The 19,001-nt window shown below is 58.5% G+C and overlaps 1 long non-coding RNA gene and 10 other non-coding genes across 11 annotated transcripts; all 11 read left to right on the top strand.

The window, feature by feature from the left end:
• Nucleotides 1-883: 883 nt before the first annotated feature.
• On the top strand, nt 884-964 carry LOC114679873 (small nucleolar RNA SNORD115). The gene has a single exon (XR_003731965.1). It is a non-coding gene; the product is annotated as a small nucleolar RNA SNORD115 (small nucleolar RNA).
• Nucleotides 965-2,760: 1,796 nt separating this feature from the next.
• On the top strand, nt 2,761-2,842 carry LOC114679837 (small nucleolar RNA SNORD115). The gene has a single exon (XR_003731929.2). It is a non-coding gene; the product is annotated as a small nucleolar RNA SNORD115 (small nucleolar RNA).
• Nucleotides 2,843-4,657: 1,815 nt separating this feature from the next.
• Nucleotides 4,658-4,739, top strand: LOC114679841 (small nucleolar RNA SNORD115). Its single transcript, XR_003731933.1, has one exon. It is a non-coding gene; the product is annotated as a small nucleolar RNA SNORD115 (small nucleolar RNA).
• Nucleotides 4,740-6,557: 1,818 nt separating this feature from the next.
• Nucleotides 6,558-6,639, top strand: LOC114679840 (small nucleolar RNA SNORD115). The gene has a single exon (XR_003731932.1). It is a non-coding gene; the product is annotated as a small nucleolar RNA SNORD115 (small nucleolar RNA).
• A 1,812-nt stretch (nt 6,640-8,451) lies between these two features.
• LOC114679872 (small nucleolar RNA SNORD115) lies at nt 8,452-8,532 on the top strand. Its single transcript, XR_003731964.1, has one exon. It is a non-coding gene; the product is annotated as a small nucleolar RNA SNORD115 (small nucleolar RNA).
• A 1,801-nt stretch (nt 8,533-10,333) lies between these two features.
• LOC114679854 (small nucleolar RNA SNORD115) lies at nt 10,334-10,415 on the top strand. Its single transcript, XR_003731946.1, has one exon. It is a non-coding gene; the product is annotated as a small nucleolar RNA SNORD115 (small nucleolar RNA).
• Nucleotides 10,416-12,233: 1,818 nt separating this feature from the next.
• On the top strand, nt 12,234-12,315 carry LOC114679860 (small nucleolar RNA SNORD115). The gene has a single exon (XR_003731952.1). It is a non-coding gene; the product is annotated as a small nucleolar RNA SNORD115 (small nucleolar RNA).
• Nucleotides 12,316-13,627: 1,312 nt separating this feature from the next.
• Nucleotides 13,628-16,113, top strand: LOC114679326 (uncharacterized). Its single transcript, XR_003731075.2, has 5 exons — nt 13,628-13,908; nt 14,145-14,190; nt 15,378-15,463; nt 15,555-15,685; nt 16,067-16,113. It is a non-coding gene; the product is annotated as an uncharacterized LOC114679326 (long non-coding RNA).
• Nucleotides 13,820-13,901, top strand: LOC114679900 (small nucleolar RNA SNORD115). The gene has a single exon (XR_003731992.1). It is a non-coding gene; the product is annotated as a small nucleolar RNA SNORD115 (small nucleolar RNA).
• Nucleotides 15,741-15,821, top strand: LOC114679891 (small nucleolar RNA SNORD115). Its single transcript, XR_003731983.2, has one exon. It is a non-coding gene; the product is annotated as a small nucleolar RNA SNORD115 (small nucleolar RNA).
• A 2,292-nt stretch (nt 16,114-18,405) lies between the features above and the next one.
• On the top strand, nt 18,406-18,487 carry LOC114679859 (small nucleolar RNA SNORD115). Its single transcript, XR_003731951.1, has one exon. It is a non-coding gene; the product is annotated as a small nucleolar RNA SNORD115 (small nucleolar RNA).
• Nucleotides 18,488-19,001: the final 514 nt, after the last annotated feature.

The following is a 19,001-nucleotide window of genomic DNA, read 5'->3' as shown; positions in this document are numbered from 1 at the left end:
AGGGTCACGTCCCCAGATTGGAAGGCCCCCTCCTGAGGGACCTGTCCTGGGAATTTGTGGCCCAGGCTGCTCCTGAGCCATGAGGTCACCTCCAGGATGGTTGGGTCTTGGGCCCAAGGAAAGGAGAGGGCACTATGTAGCTCCTGATTGGCCAAGTGTGGCCCAGCTCTGTGTTTGACAGGGGTCTGGGGTGTGTGTGAGGACCCCCCAGAGAAAGCACGTGGCGCTTGACCCCAGGCTGCGACTGCTGGTGCGTGCTTGGAGAGGGAGCCTGAGCTGGTGTCCTCCCTGTACAGGGGCAGGCTGTGGGACTGCCAGTCGACAGCAGTGCCTGACATCCAGGCCAGCCTCCTTAGTTGGCCGTAAGCTGGTTGATGACCTTGGACCCTGCCCAGGGGTTCTGTTGTGGTCCAGAGTCGTGTAGTGGAGTCAGCATGGGCAGTGGAGGTGTCACAGGGGCTGCTGTATGGCACAGCCTGGGCATCTTGCCTGAACCCAGTGACTCGCCTACCCTGTCCTTTGAGAGTTTGGTGGCGGAGAGGGCCAAGGGTTCCCTGGGTCCATGATTGTCGTTATTTCATATAGATCCCATCACATGGGTCCATGGAGGGAGAGCATGTGTGAGCCCGCACACCTTCCTCCCTTTCCCAAACAGAGGCGTGAAGCCCTGTTTGGACACCTATCCCCTGTCCCTCCAGATGGTGACCCCAGAGGAAGACTTGCATTGTGCCCGCTGGCCCCAGGCCAGCGGCCGTGAGCCAGTTGCCCAACCCCTGTTGCGCTGAAGCTCAGGCCCTCCTGGGCCCTGGTCTCCTGCATTGAGCTTGGTGAGCACATCTCGGTCCTGCTGGATATGTGTGTGGGTAGGCGGGTGCCCTGGGTTGGGTCGATGATGAGAACCTTATATTGTCTGAAGAGAGGTGATGACTTAAAAATCATGCTCAATAGGATTACGCTGAGGCCCAGCCTAGGGGAGAATTTTGGAAGAGGATGCTGGGAATTACGAGTTACCTGGCAGGACCACTGTATTTTGGGCTGGAGACCTGGAGGCTCTGAGGGCATCTGGAGGGTGCCCAACCCTGTCTCTGCACTCCTCCGTGAGGCAGCCCAGGCTTACTATGTGGGCTTGGTGTCAGCGCTCCTGTCACGCAGGTGCGTGGCACTTTGGTGGCTCCTTCCTAAGCCCCCATTCTCCCCTGTGTCTTTCAGTGAGCTCTTCTGCCCAGCAGACCCCCTGGCATTGACCAGCATAGGTGAGTAGATCCTGCTGGGGTCATGGCCCATGAGCCAGGCTGTGTGGGGTTTCCGAGCATCAGTCTTCAGATGCACTGCAAGGGTTTCCTCAGTAGCTGAAGTGTGTCCCCACCTGGGATGGGTTCTCCAGGAAGGCAGCTTTCTTAGGAATTGGACCCAAGGAGGTACCTTCCCTGAAGCCCTGCAGGGGTTGCGATGGTCCAGGCAGTAAAGGGTTTCCTCAACCCCATGCAGGGCAGCACCCAGCTGAGACTCGGTGCTCACGTCAGGCCTCTAGGATGGCCAGGCCACATGAGGGGAACCAGAAGGGCTCTGGGGTACCAAGGGGGTCTTGCAGGGGCTCTCCGACCTTGGAGAGGTGTGTGTGTGATTTGGTCCACGAGGTCAGGCTTCTGATTTTCAAGGGTCTCTCTAAACCCATGGCCCGGAATGGGAGTGACCCTATTAAGCTATGGGCCATCCCAGTGGTGCATCTTTGAGCCAAGTGTGGGGTGGGGCTGTTTCCATGAGGTCGGGTCAAGGCTAGCTCCAGTGACCCCATGATGGTACTGCAGTCTGGCCTTGGGACTCGTGGGCTTTGGGCCAAGCATACAGCCCGTGTCCCACTGGGGGTCATACCTTGCTTGTGGGCGAGTAGTGGGAAGGGGTCCTCCTGAGGTGGGAAGGCCTGCTGTGGAAGGACCTGTCCAGGCTGCTTCTGAGCTACGGGGCCACCTACAGGGTGGTGGGGTCAAGGAAAGGAGAAGAAGACACCATGCATTCCCCGATTGGCTGAGTGTGGCCCCGCTCTGTGTATGGGAGGTGTTGTGTGAGGCATGGATGGGGATGTATCAGAGAACACACGAGGCCCTGGGTCCCCAGGCTGCAATTTCTGGTGTGGTGTGGAGTGGGGCCTGGGTACTTGCCCTCCACACACAGGGGCAGACTATGCAACTGCCAGATGGGCAGAGGTGCATGGCATGCAGGCCAGCCTCCTTAGTTGGCTATGAGATGGTAGGTGGCCCTGGCCTACACCCAGGGGGCCAGTACAGCCCTGGGGTCATGCGAAGCAAGTGGAGTGGGCAGTGGAGTTCTCAAGGTGCCTGCAGATAGCCAGGATGTCTTGCCTGAGCCCAGTGACCTGCCTGCCCTGTCCTTCCAGGGTTCAGTGGTGGGGAGGGCCAAGGTTCCCCCACGTCCATGACATGTCAGTGTTTCACATGGATGCCATCACATGGGTCCATGGTGGGAGAGCAATCATGAGCTGGCACCTCCCACCCCCTTCCCATGTGGAGGCATGAGATTCCATTTGGACACATGAACACATCCTGTCCCCCAGATGGTGAGACCAGAGGAAAACTTTTGTTGGGCGCACTGTCCCGTGGCGAGTAGTCATCCCTCAGGTCCCCAGCCCCCAGTGCACTGAAGCTCAGGCCCTTCCTGGTGCCCTGGTCTCCTGCACTGAGCTGTGGTGAGCACATCCGGGTCCCACTGGATGCATGCGTGGGGAGGGGGGTCCCCTGAGTTGGGTCAATGATGAGAACCTTATATTGTCCTGAAGAGAGGTGATGACTTAAAAATCATGCTGAATAGGATTACGCTGAGGCCCAGCCTAGGTGAGAATTTTGGAAGAGGATGCTGGGATCCCAAGGTCCCCTGGCAGGGCCACTGTATTTTGGGCTGGAGTCCTTGAGGCCCTGAAGGACACCTCCGGGATGCCCAACCCTGTCTCTACTCTCCTCTGTGTGGCAGCCCAGGCTGCTTGTGCAGGCTTGGTGTTGGCACTCTGGTTCCCTGGGGGCGGGGCACATTGGAGGCTCCTCCCTGAGCCCCTTTTCTCCTCTGTCTTTCAGTGAGCTCTTCTGCCCAGGTGAGCCCCTGGCCTTGAGCAGCATAGGTGAGTGGATCTTGCTGGGGTTACGGGCCATGAGCCAGGCTGCAGGGGATTGCTGAGGGTCACCCTTCAGGCCATGAGGGTTTCCTTAGGGAGCTGACCTGAATCCCCACCAGGGATGGCTGGTTTCTCCAGGAGGGAGGCTTCCTTGGAAACTGATCCCAGAAGGACGCCTTCCCTGAAACCCTGCAGGGGTAACGGAGGTCCAGGCAGGAGAGGGTTCCTTCAACCCAATGCAGTGCAGCTCCTGAGACTTGGGGCACGGCTTAGGCCTGGAGCACTTCCAAGGCCACATGATGGGGTCCACTGGGTCTCCGGGGGCCACAGGTGTTATGCAGGAGCTCTCTGTCCCTGAGTCTTGCAGCGGGGTAGGGTGTGGGTGATCGAGCTTATGGAGTCAGGCCATGAAGATTCAAGGACTGGGCCCAACCCATGGCCCTGATGGGACTTACCTGTGGAGCAATGGGGCATCCCAGTGGTGCCTCCTTGAGCATGGTAGGGGCGGTGTGGCCTCAGTGGGTTTGGGTCAAGACTGAGCTCTGGCCAGCACCTGGTGGTTGGCCCTGGGAATCATGGGCTTTGGGCCAAGGGTGCAGCCTGAGTCCCATTGGAGGTCACCGCTACCTGAAGTGGAATAGCTGGAAGGGTGGCATCCTGTGGTGGAAGGCCTACTGTTAAGGGTCCTGTCCCAGCAATTTGATGCCCAGGCTACTTCTGAGCCATGGAGTCACCTCCAGGGTGGTGGGTCTTGAGCTGAAGGAAAGGAGAGGACATCACATGGCCTCTGATTGGCTGAGCATGGCCCAGCTCTGTGTTTGGGAGGTGTGCGGTGCATGAATGGGGACCCCCCAGAGAAGGCACGTGGCCCTGGGGACCCAGGATGCAATTTCTGATGTGAGCTTATAGAGGGTGCCTGGATGGGTTCATTTCATGCCCAGGGGCAGGCCACGTAACTACCAGGTCTGCAGTGGCACGTGGCATCCAGGCCAGCCTCCTTGGTTTGTTGTGAGCTGGTTAGTGGCCGTGGCCCTGCCCAGTGGTCCCGGTGCAGCCCAGAGTCGAGCAGGGGATTTTGCGTGGGCAGTGGAGGTTCTCCAGGGTCCTGCAGTAGGGTGCAGCCTGGGCGTTTTGCTCCAACCCTGTGACCTGCCTGCCCTGTCATTCCAGGGTTCAGTGGCCAAGGGTTCCTTGCGTTTGTGACCATCACGGTTTTACATGGATCTCATCTCATGAGTCCATGGAGGAAGAGCATGTGTGAGCCAGCCCCACCCTGCCCACTTTCCTGCATGGAGACATGAGGCTCTGTTTGGACACCTGTCCCCCACCCCTCCAGATGGTGACCCCAGAGGAAGACTTACATTGGGCCTGCTGGCTCTGGCCCAGTGTCTCTCAGCCAGGTGCTCAGCCCCTGGTGAGCTGAAGCTCAGGCCCTTCCTGGCACCCTGGTCTGCTGCACTGAGCTGCGGTGAGCCCATCTGTGCCCCACTGGATGCATGAGTGGCGGGCGGTTGGGGGGCGGTGCCCTGGGTTGGGTCGATGATGAGAACCTTATATTGTCCTGAAGAGAGGTGATGACTTAAAAATCATGCTCAATAGGATTACGCTGAGGCCCAGCCTAGGTGAGAATTTTGGAAGAAGATGCTGGGATCCGGAGTTCCCCGGAATGGCCAGTGTATTTTGGGCTAGAGACCTTGAGGCCCTGAATGGAATCTCATGGGGATCCGACCCCTTCTCTGTGCTCCTCTGTGAGGCAGCCCAGGCTCCCCGTGTGGGCTTGGTGTCGGTGCTCCGGTTCTGGCAGCCCCCATTCTCCCTTGTGTCTTTCAGTGAGCTCTTCCACCCAGGTGCAGCCCCCAGGCACTGACCAGCATAGGTGAGTGGTCCTGCTGGGGTCATGGGTTATCAGTCAGGCAGCGTGGGGTCACCGAGGGTCAGCTTTTGAAACAGGAAGGTTTCCACAGGCAACCAACCTGAATCCGCACCAGGGAAGGGTGGATTGGTCCTCCAGGAGGGCTGATTTTTTGGGAATCGGACCCAAGTAGGATGCCTTCCCTGCAGCCCTGCGGGGATGACGATGGTCCAGGCAGGAAAGGGTTCCTTCAGTCTCAAGCAGGGCAGCTCCCAGCTGAGTCTCGGTGCACTGGTCTGGCCTTGAGGACTGACCAGGCCACATGAGGGAGGCCACAGGGGCTTCGGGACACCATGGGGTCATACAGGAGCTCCCCATCCCTGGAGAAAGGTGGGCATAGGGCCCATGGAGTTGAGCTGCAGAGATTTAAGGATCGCACAGGACTTATTGCCCTGAATGGGACTGACCCTGTTGATCTGTGTGCCATCCCATGGAACCTGTTTGGGCCTGGAGGGGGCGGTGGTATTTCCCTAGGTTTGGGTCAAGGCTGAGCTCTCGCCAGTGCCTGGTGGTGCTACAGTTCAGCCATGGACTCGTCAGCTTTAGGCCAAAGGGTCAGTCCACGTCCTGCTGGGGATCTCCCCTTCCCTGTGGCTGGAAATGACCCCTTCCCTGTTGGCAAGAGTCAGGAAGGGTGGCCTCCTGAGGTGGAAGGCCTGCTGTCAAGGGTCTTACCCCTGGAATATGCTGCCCATGCTGCTTCTGAGCCACGGGGTCACCTCCAGGTTAGCGGGTCATGGACCCAAGGAAAGGAGAAGTCACCATGTGTCCCCCGATTAGCCGAGTGTGGCCCTGCTCTGTGTTTAGGAGGTGCGTGGGGCATGGATGGGGACCCACCAGAGAAAGCATGTGGCCCTGGGACCCCAGGTTGCGATTTCCATTTCATGCTGGGATAGGGTGCCTGGGTGGGTGCCCACAATGCACAGGGGCAGGCTATGTGACTGCCAGCTTTGCAGTGGCACCTGGCATCTGGGCCAGCCTCCTTGGTTGGCTGTGAGCTGGTTGATGGCCCTAGTCTGTGCCCAGTAGTTCTGGCATGATCCTGGGGTCGTGCAGGGAAGCTGGCATGGGCAGTGGAGGTGCTCATGGGACCTGTAGTAGGACACAACCGGATCTTCTTGCCCAAGCCCAGTGACCCGCCTGCCCTGTCTTTCCAGGGTTCAGTGTTGAGAGAGCATTGGGTGCCCTGTGTCCGAGATGAGCCAGTGGTCTGCATGGATCCCATCACATGGGTCCATGGAGGGTGAGCATCCCTGAGCCGCCACACCCCACCTTCTGCCCCCATGGAGGCGTGAGGTTGTGTTTGGATGCCTGTCCTACTCCTGTTTCCCCAGATGTTGAGGCTGGAGGAAGACTTGAATTGGGCCCAATGGCCCCAGGCCATTGTCCATCAGCTAGGTGTCCAGCCCCTGGTGCACTGAACATTCAACACTTCCTGGCACCCTGGTGTCCTGCACTGAGCTGTGGTGAGCACATCCGGGTCCTGCTGGATGCATGCACTGGGAGGTGGTGCCCTGAGTTGGGTCGATGATGAGAACCTTATATTGTCCTGAAGAGAGGTGATGACTTAAAAATCATGCTCAATAGGATTACGCTGAGGCCCAGTCTAGGTGAGGGTTTTGGAAGAGGACACTGGGATCCCGAGGTTCCCTGGAAGAGCCATTGTATTTTGGGCTGGAGACCTGGAAGCCCTGAAGGGCATCTGGGGGGCCCAACCCTGTCTCTGTGCTCCTCCATGAGGCAGTCCTGGCTCCCTGTGTGGGCTTGGTGATAGCCCTCCTGTTCCCCAGGAGCGACGCACGTGGGCGGCTCCTCCCTGACCGCCATTCTCCCCTGTGTCTTTTAGTGAGTTCTTCCACCCAGGCGGGCACCCTGGCATTGACCAGCATAGGTGAGTGGATCCTGCTGGGGTCGTGGGCCATGTGCCAGGCTGCATGGAGTCACCAAGTATTAGCCTTCAGGCAGGAGGTTTTCCTCAGGGACCTTAATCGCCACCTGTGGAGAGATGGGTTTGTCCTCTAGGAAAGCAGCTTTCTGGGGAATCAGACCCAATACCATGCCTTCCCTGAAGCCCTGCAGGGGTGACAGTGGTCCAGTCTGGAAAGGGTTCCTTCAGTCTCATGCAGGGCAGCTCCAAGCTGACACTCGGTTTGCGAGTTTGTCCTCGAGGGCTGCCCAGGACAAATGAGCGGGACAGCAGAGGCTCTGGGGTGCCACGGGGATCACTTGGGGGCTCGCCGTCCCTGGAAATGGGTGGGCGATCGGGCCCATGGGATGAGGCTGTGGAGATTCAAGGATTGTGCCCCACTCATGGCCCTGAATGTGAATGACCGTGTTGAGCAATGGGCCACGCCAGTAGCTCCTTCTTGAGCCTGGTGGGTGGTGGTTCAGCTTCAACTGGTTGAGTCAAGGCTGAGCCATGGCTGGTGCTTTGTGGTGCTGCAGGCTGGCCCTGGGACTCATGGGCTTTGGGTCAAGGGTGCAGCCCGCCTGCTGCTGGGGGTCACCCCTTCTTCGAGGTAAGTGAGTGGAAGGGTCGCATCCCGAGGTTGGAAGGCACCCTCATGAGGGACCTGTCCCAGGAATTTGTGGCCCAGGCTGCTTCTGAGCCATGGGGTCACTTCCAGGGTGGCGGGGTCTTGGGTCCAAGGAAAGGAGAGGGTACCACGTGGCTCCTGATTGGCTGAGTGTGGCCCAGCTCTGTGTTTGGCAGGTGTCTGGGGTGTGGATGAGGACCCAGCAGACAAAGCACGTGGCCCTGGACCCAGGCTACGATTTCTGGTGTGCGCTTGGAGAAGGATCCTGGGCAGGCATTCTCCGCACACAGGGGCAGGCTGTGGGACTGCCAGGTTGGCAGCAGCGCCTGGCTTCCGGGCCAGCCTCCTTGGTTGGCTGTGAGCTGGTTGGCGGCCTTGGTCCCTGCCCTAGGTTTCTGTTGTGGTCTAGAGTCGTGCAGTGGAGCCACTGTGAGCGGTGAAGGTGCTCCAGGGGCCTGCTGTACAGCACAGCCTGGGCATCTTACCCAAGCCCCGTGACCTGCCTACCTTGTCCTTCAAGGGTTCAGTGGTGGAGAGGACCAAGGGTTCCCTGGGTCCATGACCATCATTATCTCATATGGATGCCATCACATGGGTCCGTGGAGGGAGAACATGTGTGAGCCAGCCCCCACTCCCTGCTTTCCCGCATGGAGGCATGAGGCCCTGTTTGGATACCTGTCCCCTGTCCCTCCAGATGGTGACCAGAGAGGAAGACTTGCATTGCGCCTGCTAGCCCCAGGCCAGTGGCCATCAGCCAGGTGCCCAGCCCCTGGTGAGCTGAAGCTTGCGCCCTACTGGGCCCTGGTCTCCTGCATTGAACTTGGTGAGCACATTAGGGTCCCACTGGATGCATGTGTCGGGAGGGGGTGCCCTGGGTTGGGTCGATGATGAGAACCTTATATTGTCTGAAGAGAGGTGATGACTTAAAAATCATGCTCAATAGGATTACGCTGAGGCCCAGCCTGGGTGAGAATTTTGGAGGATTCTGGGAATTACAAGTTCCCCGGCAGGAGCACTGTATTTTGAGCTGGAGACCTGGAGGCTCTGAGGGCATCTAGAGAGTGCCCAACCCTGTCTCTGCGCTCGTCCGTGAGGCAGCCAGGCTCACTATGTGGGCTTGGTGTCGGCCCTCCCCTTACCTGGGGGCAGGGTACTTTGGTGGCTCCTTCCTGAGCCCCCATTCTCCCCTGTGTCTTTCAGTGAGCTCTTCTGCCTAGCAGACCCCCTGGCATTGACCAGCATCGGTGAGTGGATCCTGCTGGGGTCATGGCCCATAAGCCAGGCTGTGTGGGGTTGCTGAGCGTCAGCCTTCAGCCGCAAGAATTTTCTCAGGAGCTGTCCTGAATACCCACTTGGAATGGGTTCTCCAGACGGGCAGCTTCCTTGGGAATCAGACCCAAGGAGGATACCTTCCCTGAAGCCCTGCAGGGGTTACAGTGGTCCAGACAGTAAAGGGTTCCCTCAGCCCCATGCGGGGCAGTGCCCCGCTAAGACTCAGGCTCAGGTCAGGCCTCTAGGACAACCAGGCCACATGCGGGTGGCCACAAGGGCTCTGGGGTGCCAAGGGGGTCTTGCAGGGGCCCTCTGACCTTGGAGAGGTGTGTGCGATTCTGCCCATGGGGTTGGGCTTCGGATTTGCAAGGATCTCTCCAAACCTATAGCCCTGAGTGGGACCGACCCTATTAAGCTATGGGCCATCCCAGTGGTGCCTCTTTGAGCCAAGTGTAGGGCTGTTTCCCTAAGGGTGTGTCAAGACTAGCTCTAGCTGGCACCTGAGGGTGCTGCATTCCGGCCTGGAATTGGTGGCTTTGGGCCAAGGGTACAGTGCATGTCCCACTGGGGGTCACCCCTTCTTTGTCAGCAGTGACAGGAAGGCTGTCCTCCTGAGGTGGGGAGACCTGCTGTGGAAGGACCTGTCCTGGAAATTTGTGGTCCAGGCTGCATCGGAGCCATGGGGTCACCTCTAGGTGGGTGGGATCTTGGGTCCAAGTAAAGGAGAAGATACCAGATGTCCCCTGATTGACTGAGTGTGGCCCCGCTCTGTGTGTGGGAGGTGTTGTGTGGCCATGGATGGGGACTCACCAGAGAACACACGAGTCCCTGGGGCCCCAGGCTGTGATTTCCGGTGTGGTGTGGAGCGGGGCCTGGGTTCTCACCCTCCACACACACGGGCAGACTATGCAACTGCCAGATCGGCAGTTCATGGCATCCGGGCCAACCTCCTTGGTTGCATGTGAGAGGCTAGGTGGCCCTGGCCTGCACCCCAGGGGCCAATACAGCCCTGGAATTGTGAGAGGCAGCTAGCGTGGGCAGTGGAGGTGCTCAATGTGCCTGCAATAGGGCGTAGCTAGGGCGTCTTGCCTGAGTCCAGTGACCCACCTGCCCTGTCCTTCCAGGGTTCAGTCGTGGGGAGGGCCAAGGTTCCCCTGCATCCATGACACATCGGTGTTTCACATGGATCCCATCACATGGGTCCGTGGTGGGACAGCAGTCGTGAGCTGGCATCCCCCACTCCCTTCCCGCTTGTAGGCGTGAGGTTCCATTTGGACACAGGTCCACCTCCTGTCCCCTAGATGGTGAGACCAGAGGAAAACTTTCGTTGGGCCCGCTGTCGCAGGGCGAGTGGTCGTCAGTCAGGTGCCCAGCCCCTGGAGCGCTGAAGCTCAGACCTTTCCTGTCGCTCTGGTCTCCTGCACTGAGCTGTGGTGAGCACATCCGGGTCCCACTGGATGCATGTGTGGGGAGGTGGTGCCCTGAGTTGGGTCAATGATGAGAACCTTATATTGTCCTGAAGAGAGGTGATGACTTAAAAATCATGCTCAACAGGATTACGCTGAGGCCCAGCCTAGGTGAGAATTTTGGAAGAGGATGCTGGGATCCCAAGGTCCCCTGGCAGGGCCACTGTATTTCGGGCTGGAGTCCTTGAGGCCCTGAAGAGCACCTTAGGGGTGCCCAACCCTGTCTCTGTGCTCCTCTGTGTGGCAGCCCAGGCTCCTCATGCGGGCTTGGTGTTGGCACTCTGGCTCCCATGGGCTGGGGCAGGTTGGTGGCTCCTCCCTGAGCCCCCGTTCTCCCCTGTGTCTTTCAGTGAACTCTTCTGCCCAGGTGAGCCCCTGGCCTTGAGCGGCATAGGTGAGTGGATCCTGCTGGGGTCATGGCCCATGAGCCAGGCCATGGGGGTCCACTGAGGGTCACCCTTCAGGCCACGAAGGTTTCCTCAGGGAGCCGACCTATATCCCCACCAGGGACAGATAGTTTCTCCAGGAGGGTGGCTTCCTTGGAAATCGATCCCAAGAAAGATGCCTTCCCTGAAACCCTGCAGGAGTAACAGAGGTTCAGGCAGGAGAGGGTTCCTTCAACCCAATGCAGTGCAGATCTCAGCTGAGACTTGGTGCACAGGTCAGGTCTGGAGGACTGCCCAGGTCACATGAGGGCATCCACAGGGTCTCTGGGGCCAGGAGTCTTATACAGGAGCTCTTTCTCCCCGAGGCTTGCAGGGGGTTGGGTGTGGGTGATCGGGCTTACAGAGTCAGGCCGTGAAGACTCAAGGGTTGAGCCATACTCTGGGCCCAGAATGGGGCAGACCCTGTTGAGCAATGGGCCATCCCACTGGTGCCTCCTTGAGGCTGGTGGGGGTGGTGCGGCCTCACTAGGGTTGGGTCAAGGGTGAGCTCTGGCCGGCACCTGGTGGTTGGCCCTGGGAATCGTGGGCCAAGGGTGCAGCCTGCGTCCCATTGGAGGTCACCCCTCCCCAAAGTGGAGTGGCTGGAAGGGTGGCATCCTGTGGTGGAAGGTCCACTGTCAAGAGACCTGTGCTAGCAATTTGCTGCCCAGTCTGCTTCTGAGACATGGGGTCACCTACAGGGTGGTGGAGTCTTGAGCCAAAGGAAAGGAGAAGATACCATGTGCCCCTTGATTGGCCGAGTGTGGCCTGGCTCTGTGCTTGGGAGGTACGTGGTACATGAATGGGGACCCACCAGAGAAGGCACGTGGCCATGGGACTCCAGGATGCGATTTCTGGTGTAGGCTTATAGAGGGTGCCTGGACAGGTGCCTTCCACATCCAGGGGCAGGCTATGTGCCTGCCAGTTCTGCAGCTGCACATGGCATCCAGTCCAGCCTCCTTGGTTTGCCATGAGCTGGTTGGTGGCCCTGGCCTTGCCCAGTGGTCCAAGTGTGGCCAGGTCATGTGGGGGAGCTGCTGTGGGCAGTGGAGGTGCTCCAGGATCCTACAGTAGGGTGCAGCCTGGGCGTCTTGCTGGAATCCCATGACCTGCCTACCCTTTCCTTCCAGGGATCAGGGGCAGGGAGGGCCAAGGTTTCCTTGCAGGCATAACCGTCACTGTTTTACATGAATCCCATGTATTGAGTCCAGGGAGGGAGACCATCTGTGAGCCAGCATGCCCTGCCCACTTTCCTGCATGGAGGCGTGAGGCCGTGTTTGGACAACTGTCCCCCACCCCTCCAGATGGTAACCCTGGAGGAAGAATTGCATGAGGCCCACTGGCCCTGGGACAGTGTCCCTCAGCCAGGTGCTCGGCCCCTGGTGAACTGAAGCTCAGGCCCTTCCTGGTGCCCTGGTCTCCTGCACAAACCTGTGGTGAGCACATCTGGGTCCCAGTGGATGCATGCATGGGTTGGGGGGAGTGGTGCCCTGGGTTGGGTCAATGATGAGAACCTTATATGGTTCTGAAGAGAGGTGATGACTTAAAAATCATGCTCAATAGGATTACGCTGAGGCCCAGCCTAGGTGAGAATTTTGGAAGAGGATGCTGGGATTTCTAGGTCCCTGTCAGGGGCTCTGTATTTTGGACTGCAGAAATCCAGGCCCTGAACAGCATCTTGGGGGAGCTCTACCCTGTCTCTGCATTTCTACATGAGGCAGCCCAGGCTCCCTCTGTGGGCTTGGTGTTGGCTCTCCGGTTCCCCGGGGTAGGGCACCTTGCTGGGTCCTTCCTGAGCCCCTGTTCTCCTCTTGTGTCTTCTGTATTTCAGTGAGCTCTTCAGCCCAGGTGGGCCCGCTGACATTGACGCACATAGGTGAGTGCATTCTGCTGGCATTGTGGGCCATGAGCCAGGCCACATGGTGTCACTGAGGGTCAGCCCTTGGGAAAGAAGAGTTTCCTCAGGGAGCGGACATGAATCCCCACTGGGGAGAGATGGTTTCTGCAAGAGACTGGCTTACTTGGGAATCAGACCCAAGACACTGCCTTCCCTGATGCCTCACAGGGGTGATGGTGGTCCAGGCAGGAAAGAGTCCCCTCAGTCCCATGCAGGGCAGCTCCCAGCTGAGACTTTGTGTGCGAGTCTGGCCCAGGCCACATGAGGGGGGCCACAGGGGCTCTGGGGTGCCACAGGGGTCACACGAGAGCTCTCTTTCCCTGGAGAGGTGCTCGAATGGGCCCGTGGGGTCAGGCTGTAGAGATTCGAGGACTGCATCCCAACCATGGCCCTAAATGCAACCGACTGTGTTGAGTAATGGGCCATCTCAATGGCGCCTCTTTGAGCTTGGTGGGGGGTGGTGCTGTTTCCCTGGGTTTGGGTCAAGACTGAGCTCTGTCCACTGCCTGGCGATGCTGCAGGCTGGCCCTTGAACTTGTGGGCTTTGGTCTAAGTCGGCAGCCCGCATCCTCCTGGAGGTCACCCTTTGCATGTCGGTGAGTGGCTGGAAGAGTGGATCCTAAGGTAGGAAGTCCCGCTGTCGATGGTCCTGTCCTGGGAATTTGCCACCCAGGCCTCTTCTGAGCCATGGGGTCACCTCCAGGGTGGCAGGATCTTGGGTCTAAGGAAAGAGAGGATACCATGCGGCCCAGGGTTGGCCGAAGGTGGCCTGACTCTGTTTTGGGGACCTGTGCGGGACATGGATGGGGACTCGCCAGAGAAAGCCTGTGGCCCTGGGACTCCAGGCTTCGATTTCAAGTGTGGTTTGCCAAGAGTGCCCCACTTCCATGATAGGTCTGTGTTCTGTGTGGATCGCATCACGTGAGTAACCCTCACCCCTTTGCCGCATGGAGGCATGAGGCCCCGTTTGGACACATGTCCTCCTCCTGTCCCTCCAGGTGGTGAGCCCAGAGGAAGACTTGTGTTGGGCTCAATGTCTTCGAGCCAGTGTCCCAAAGCCAGGTGCCCGGCCCCTGGTGTGCTGAAGCTTGGGACCTTCCTAGTGACCTGGTCTCCTGCACTGACCTGTGGTGACTACAACCGGGTCCCACCGGATGCCTGTGCAGGAAGGAGGGTGTCCTGGGTTGGGTCGATGATGAGAACCTTGTATTGTCCTGAAGAGGGGTGATGACTTAAAAATGATGCTCAATAAGATTACCCTGAAGCCCAGCCTAGGTGAGAATTTTGGAAGAAGATGCTGGAATCCCAAAGTCCTCATCAGGGCCCCTGTATTTTGGGCTGGAGACCTGGAGGGCCTGAAGGACATCTGGGGGGCCCAACCCTGTCTCTGCACTCCTCCGTGAGGCAGCCCAGGCTCCCTGTTTGGGCTTGCTGTTGGTGGTCCAGTTTCCTGGGGTGGGGCATGAGGGCAACTCCTCCCTGAGCCCCCCTTCTCCGTTTTTGTCTTACAGTGAGCTCCTCCACCCAGGCAGGGCACCCGGGCATTGAGCGGCATAGGTCAGTGGATCCTGCTGGTGTTATGGGCCATGGGTCAGGCCACGTGGAGTCGCTGAGGGTCAGCCTTCAGGACAGGAGGGTTTCCTTAGGGAGCAGACTTGAATACCCACCAGGGATGGAAGGCTTGATTCTCTAGGAAAGTGGCTTCCTGAGGAATCGAACCCAAGGAGTACGCCTTCCCTGGAGTCCTGTGGGGATGACAGTCATCCAGGCAAGAGAGGGTTCCTTCAGTCTCACACAGGTCAGCTCCCAGCTGAGTCTTCCTGTGCTGCTGTGACCTCGAGGACTGTGTAGGCCACATGAGGGTGTCCACAGGGCCTCTGGGATGCCATGGGGTCACACAGGAGCTCTCCATCTGTGGAGAAAGGTGGGCTAGGGCCCATGGAGTTGAGCTGCAGATATTCGAGGATCGCACATGACTTATTGCCCTGAATGGGATGGGCCAGTTGAGCAATATGCCAACCCGTGGCACCTCTTTGAGCCTGGAGGGGACGGAGCTATTTCCCTAGGTTTGGGTCAAGGCTGAGCTCAGGCTGGCACCTGGTGTTGCTGCATTCTGACCATGGACTCGTTAGGTTTAGGTCAAGGGGTCAGTCCACGTAGTTCTGAGGTTCTCTCCTTGGCTGAAATTCACCCCTCTCCTGTGGGCAAGTGTCTGGAAGGGTTGCCTCCTGAGGTGGAAGGCCCGCTATCAAGGGTCTTGTCCCTGGAATATGCCGCCCATGCTGCTTCTGAGCCATGGAGTCACCTCCAGGGTGCTGAGTCTTGTGCCCAAGGAAAGAAGTCACCATGTATCCCCCGAATAGCCAAGTGTGGCCCTGCTCTGTGTTAGGAGGTGTGTGGGGCATGAATGGGGACCCACCAGAGAGAGCATGTGGCCCTGGGACCCCAGGCATGTACAGGTCTCTAGTACGTGCTGTGATAGGGCATGTGGGTGGGTTCCCACAGTGCACAGGGGCGGAATATGTGACTGCCAGCTTTGCAGTGGCATCTGGCATTTGGGCCAGCCTCCTTGGTTGGCGATGAACTGTTTGGTGGCCCTGGTCAGTGCCCAGTAGACCTGGCATGATGCTGGGGTCATGCGGTGGAGCCGGCATGGGCAGTGGAGATGCTCATGGGCTCTGCAGTAGGGCACAGCTGGGGCTTCTTGCCCGACCCCAGTGACCCGCCTGCCCTGTCCTTTCAAGGATTGGTGACTGAGAGAGCACAGGGTGCCCTGCGTCTGCGACGGGCCAGTGTTCTACATGGAACCAACCACATAGGTCCATGGAGGGTGAGCATCCCTGAGCTGCCACACCCCACCTTCTGCCTCCATGGAGGGATGAGGTTGTGTTTGGACACCTGTCCTACTCCTGTTTCCCCAGATGTTGAACCTTGAGGAAGACTTGTATTGGACCCAATGGCCCTGGGCCAGCGTCTGTCAGTCAAGTGCCCAGCCCCAGTGCACTGAAGATGGGGCCCTTCCTGATGCCCTCGTCTCCTGCATTGAGCTATGGTGAGCACATCCGGGTCCCACTGGATGCATTGATGGGGAGGGGGTGCCCTGGGTTGGGTCGATGATGAGAACCTTATATTGTCTGAAGAGAGGTGATGACATAAAAATCATGCTCAATAGGATTACGCTGAGGCCCAGCCAGGGTGAGAATGTTGGAAGAGGATGCTGGGAATTATGAGTTCCCTGTGAGATCCACTGTAATTTGGGCTGGAGACCTGGAGGCTCTGAGGGCATCTAGAGGGTGCCCAACCCTGTCTCTGCACTCCTCCATGAGGCAGCCCAGGCTCACTATGTGGGCTTGGTGTCAGTGCTGCTGTTACCCAAGGGTGGGGCACTTTGGTGGCTCCTTCCTGAGCCCCCATTTTCCCCTATGTCTTTCAGTGAGCTCTTCTGCCCAGCAGACCCCCTTGCATTGACCGACATAGGTGAGTGGATCCTGCTGGGGTCATGGCCCATGAGCCAGGCTGTGTGGGGTTTCCGAGCATCAGTCTTCAGATGCACTGCAAGGGTTTCCTTAGGAGCCTTCCTGAATGCCCATCTGAGATTGGTTCTCTAGGAGGGCAGCTTCCTTAGGAATCAGACCCAAGGAAGATACATTCCCTGAAGCCCTGCAGGGGTTGTGGTGGTCCAGGCATTAAAGGGTTTCCTCCCCCTCATGCAGGGCAGTGTCCCACTGGGACTCGGTCCTCAGGTCTGGCCTCTAGGATGGCCATGCCACATAAAGGGGGACACAAGGGCTCTGGGGCACCAAGAGGTTCATGCACAGGCTCTCTGACCTTGGAGAGGTGTGTGTGATTCGGCCCATAGGGCTGGGCTGTGGATTTTCAAGGATCGCACCAAACCCATGGCCCTGAATGGAACTGACCCTATTAAGCAATCGGCCATCCCAGTGGTGCCTCTGTGAGCCACGTGCGGGTCAGCACTGTTTCCTTAGGGTGAGTCGAGACTAGCTCTGACCAGCATCTGATGGTGGTGCAGTCCCGCCCTGGGATTGGTGGGCTTAGGGGGAAGGGATGACCCATGTCCCATCAGGGTCACCCCTTCCTTGTGGGCAAGTGGCAGGAAGAGTGTCCTCCTGAGGTGGGAAGGCCTGCTGTGGAAGATCCTGTCTCAGAAATTTGCTGTCCAGGCTGCTTCTGAGCTATGATGTCACCTCCATGGTGGCGGTGCCTCAGGTGAATGGATCCTACTGGGGTCATGGGTCATGAGCCAGGCCGGGGTGGGGTCCCTGAGTGTCACGCTTCAGGTCATGAGGGTTTCCTCAAGGAGCTGACCTGAATCCCCACCAGGGATGGATGGTTCCTCCAGTTGGGAGATTTCCTTGGAAATCGGTCCCAAGAAGGACGCCATCCCCGAAACCCTGCGGAAGTAACAGAGGTTCAGGCAGGAGAGGGTTCCTTCAACCCAATGCAGTGCAGATCCTAGCTGAGACTTGGTGCACAGGTCAGTCCTGGAGGACTGCCCAGGCCACATGAGGGCATTCCCAGGGTCTCCGGGGCCAGGAGTCTTATATGGGAGCTCTCTGTCCCTGAGGCTTGCAAGGGGACAGTGTGTGGCTAATCCGGCTTACGGAGTCAGACCCTGAACATTCAAGGGTCAGGAATGACCTATGGCCCTGAATGGGACCGACCCTGTTGAGCAATGGAGCAATGGGCCATCCCAGTGGTGGCACCTTGAGCCTGGTGGGGGTGGCGCACCCTTGGTGGGGTTGGGTCAAGGCTGAGCTCTGGCTGTCACCTCATGGTTGGCCCTGGGAATCGTGGGCTTTGGGCCAAGGGTGCAGCCCGGGTCCCATTGGAGTTCACCCCTCCCCATTGTGGAGTGGCCAGAAGGGTGGCATTCTGTGGTGGAAGGGCCACTGTGAAGGGTCCTGTCCCAGCAATTTGCTGCCAAGGCTGCTTCTGAGTCATGGGGTCACCGCCAGGATGATAGGGTCTTGAGCCAAAGGAAAGGAGAGGACATTATGTGGCCCCTGATTGCAGAGTGTGGCCCAGCTCTGTGTTTGGGAGGTGTGAGGTGCATGAATGGGGACTCACCAGAGAAGGCACGTGGCCCTGGGTCCCCAGGATGGTATTCTGGTGTGAGCTATGGAGGGTGCATGAATGTGTACATTCCATGCCCAGGGGCAGGCTGTGTGACCGCCAGGTCTGCAGTGGCGCATGGCGTCCAGGCCAGCCTTCTTGGTTTGCCGTGAGCTGGTTGGTGGCCCTGGCCCTGCCCAGTGGTCCCATTGAGGCCCAGAGTTGTGTGTGGCAGCTGGCGTGGGCAGTGGAGGTGCTCCAGGGTCCTACAGTAGGGTGCAGCCTAGGCGTCCTGCTGGAATCCCAAGATCTATCTGCCCCGTTCTTTCAGGGTTCAGTGGCAGGGAGGGCCAAGGTCATTCCTCACGTGCATGACCGTCACTGTTTTACATGGATCTCATCTCATGAGTCCATGGAGGGAGAGCATGTGTGAGCTAGCACCCCCTGCCCACTTTCCCCTATGGAGGCGTGAAGCCCTGTTTGGACACCTGTCCCTCACCCCTCCAGATGGTGACCCTGGAGGAAGAATTCCATTGGGCCTGCTGGCCCTGACACAGTGTCCCTCAGCCGGGTGCTCAGCCCCTGATAAGCTGAAGCTCTGGCCCTTCCTGATGCCCTGGTCTCCTGCACAGAGCTCTGGTGAGCCCATCTGGGTCCCAATGGATGCAGGCATGGGTTGAGGGGTTGGTGCCCTGGGTTGGGTCAATGATGAGAACCTTATATGGTTCTGAAGAGAGGTGATGACTTAAAAATCATGCTCAATAGGATTACGCTGAGGCCCAGCCTAGGTGAGAATTTTGGAAGAGGATGCTGGGATTTCTAGGTCCCTGTCAGGGGCTCTGTGTTTTGGACTGGAGAAATACAGGTCCTGAACAGTATCTTGGGGGAGCTCTACCCTGTCTCTGCATTTCTACGTGAGGCAGCCCAGCCTCCCTCTGTGGGCTTGGTGTTGGCTCTCCGGTTCCCCGGGGTAGGGCACCTTGCTGGGTCCTTCCTGAGCCCCTGTTCTCCTCTTGTGTCTTCTGTATTTCAGTGAGCTCTTCAGCCCAGTTGGGCCCGCTGACATTGACGCGCATAGGTGAGTGCATTCTGCTGGCATCGTGGGCCATGAGCCAGGCCACATGGTGTCACTGAGGGTCAGCCCTTGGGAAAGAAGAGTTTCCTCAGGGAGCTGACTGAATCCCCACTGGGGAGAGATGGTTTCTGCAAGAGGCTGGCTTACTTGGGAATCAGACCCAAGACAATGCCTTCCCTGATGCCTCACAGGGGTGACTGTGGTCCAGGCAGGAAAGAGT

Source organism: Macaca mulatta, chromosome 7 (genome assembly GCF_049350105.2).
Source record: "Macaca mulatta isolate MMU2019108-1 chromosome 7, T2T-MMU8v2.0, whole genome shotgun sequence".
Classification (NCBI taxonomy): Eukaryota; Metazoa; Chordata; class Mammalia; order Primates; family Cercopithecidae; genus Macaca; species Macaca mulatta.
Note: the sequence above shows the minus strand (reverse complement) of the source record. Positions and strands in the feature narration are given on the sequence as shown.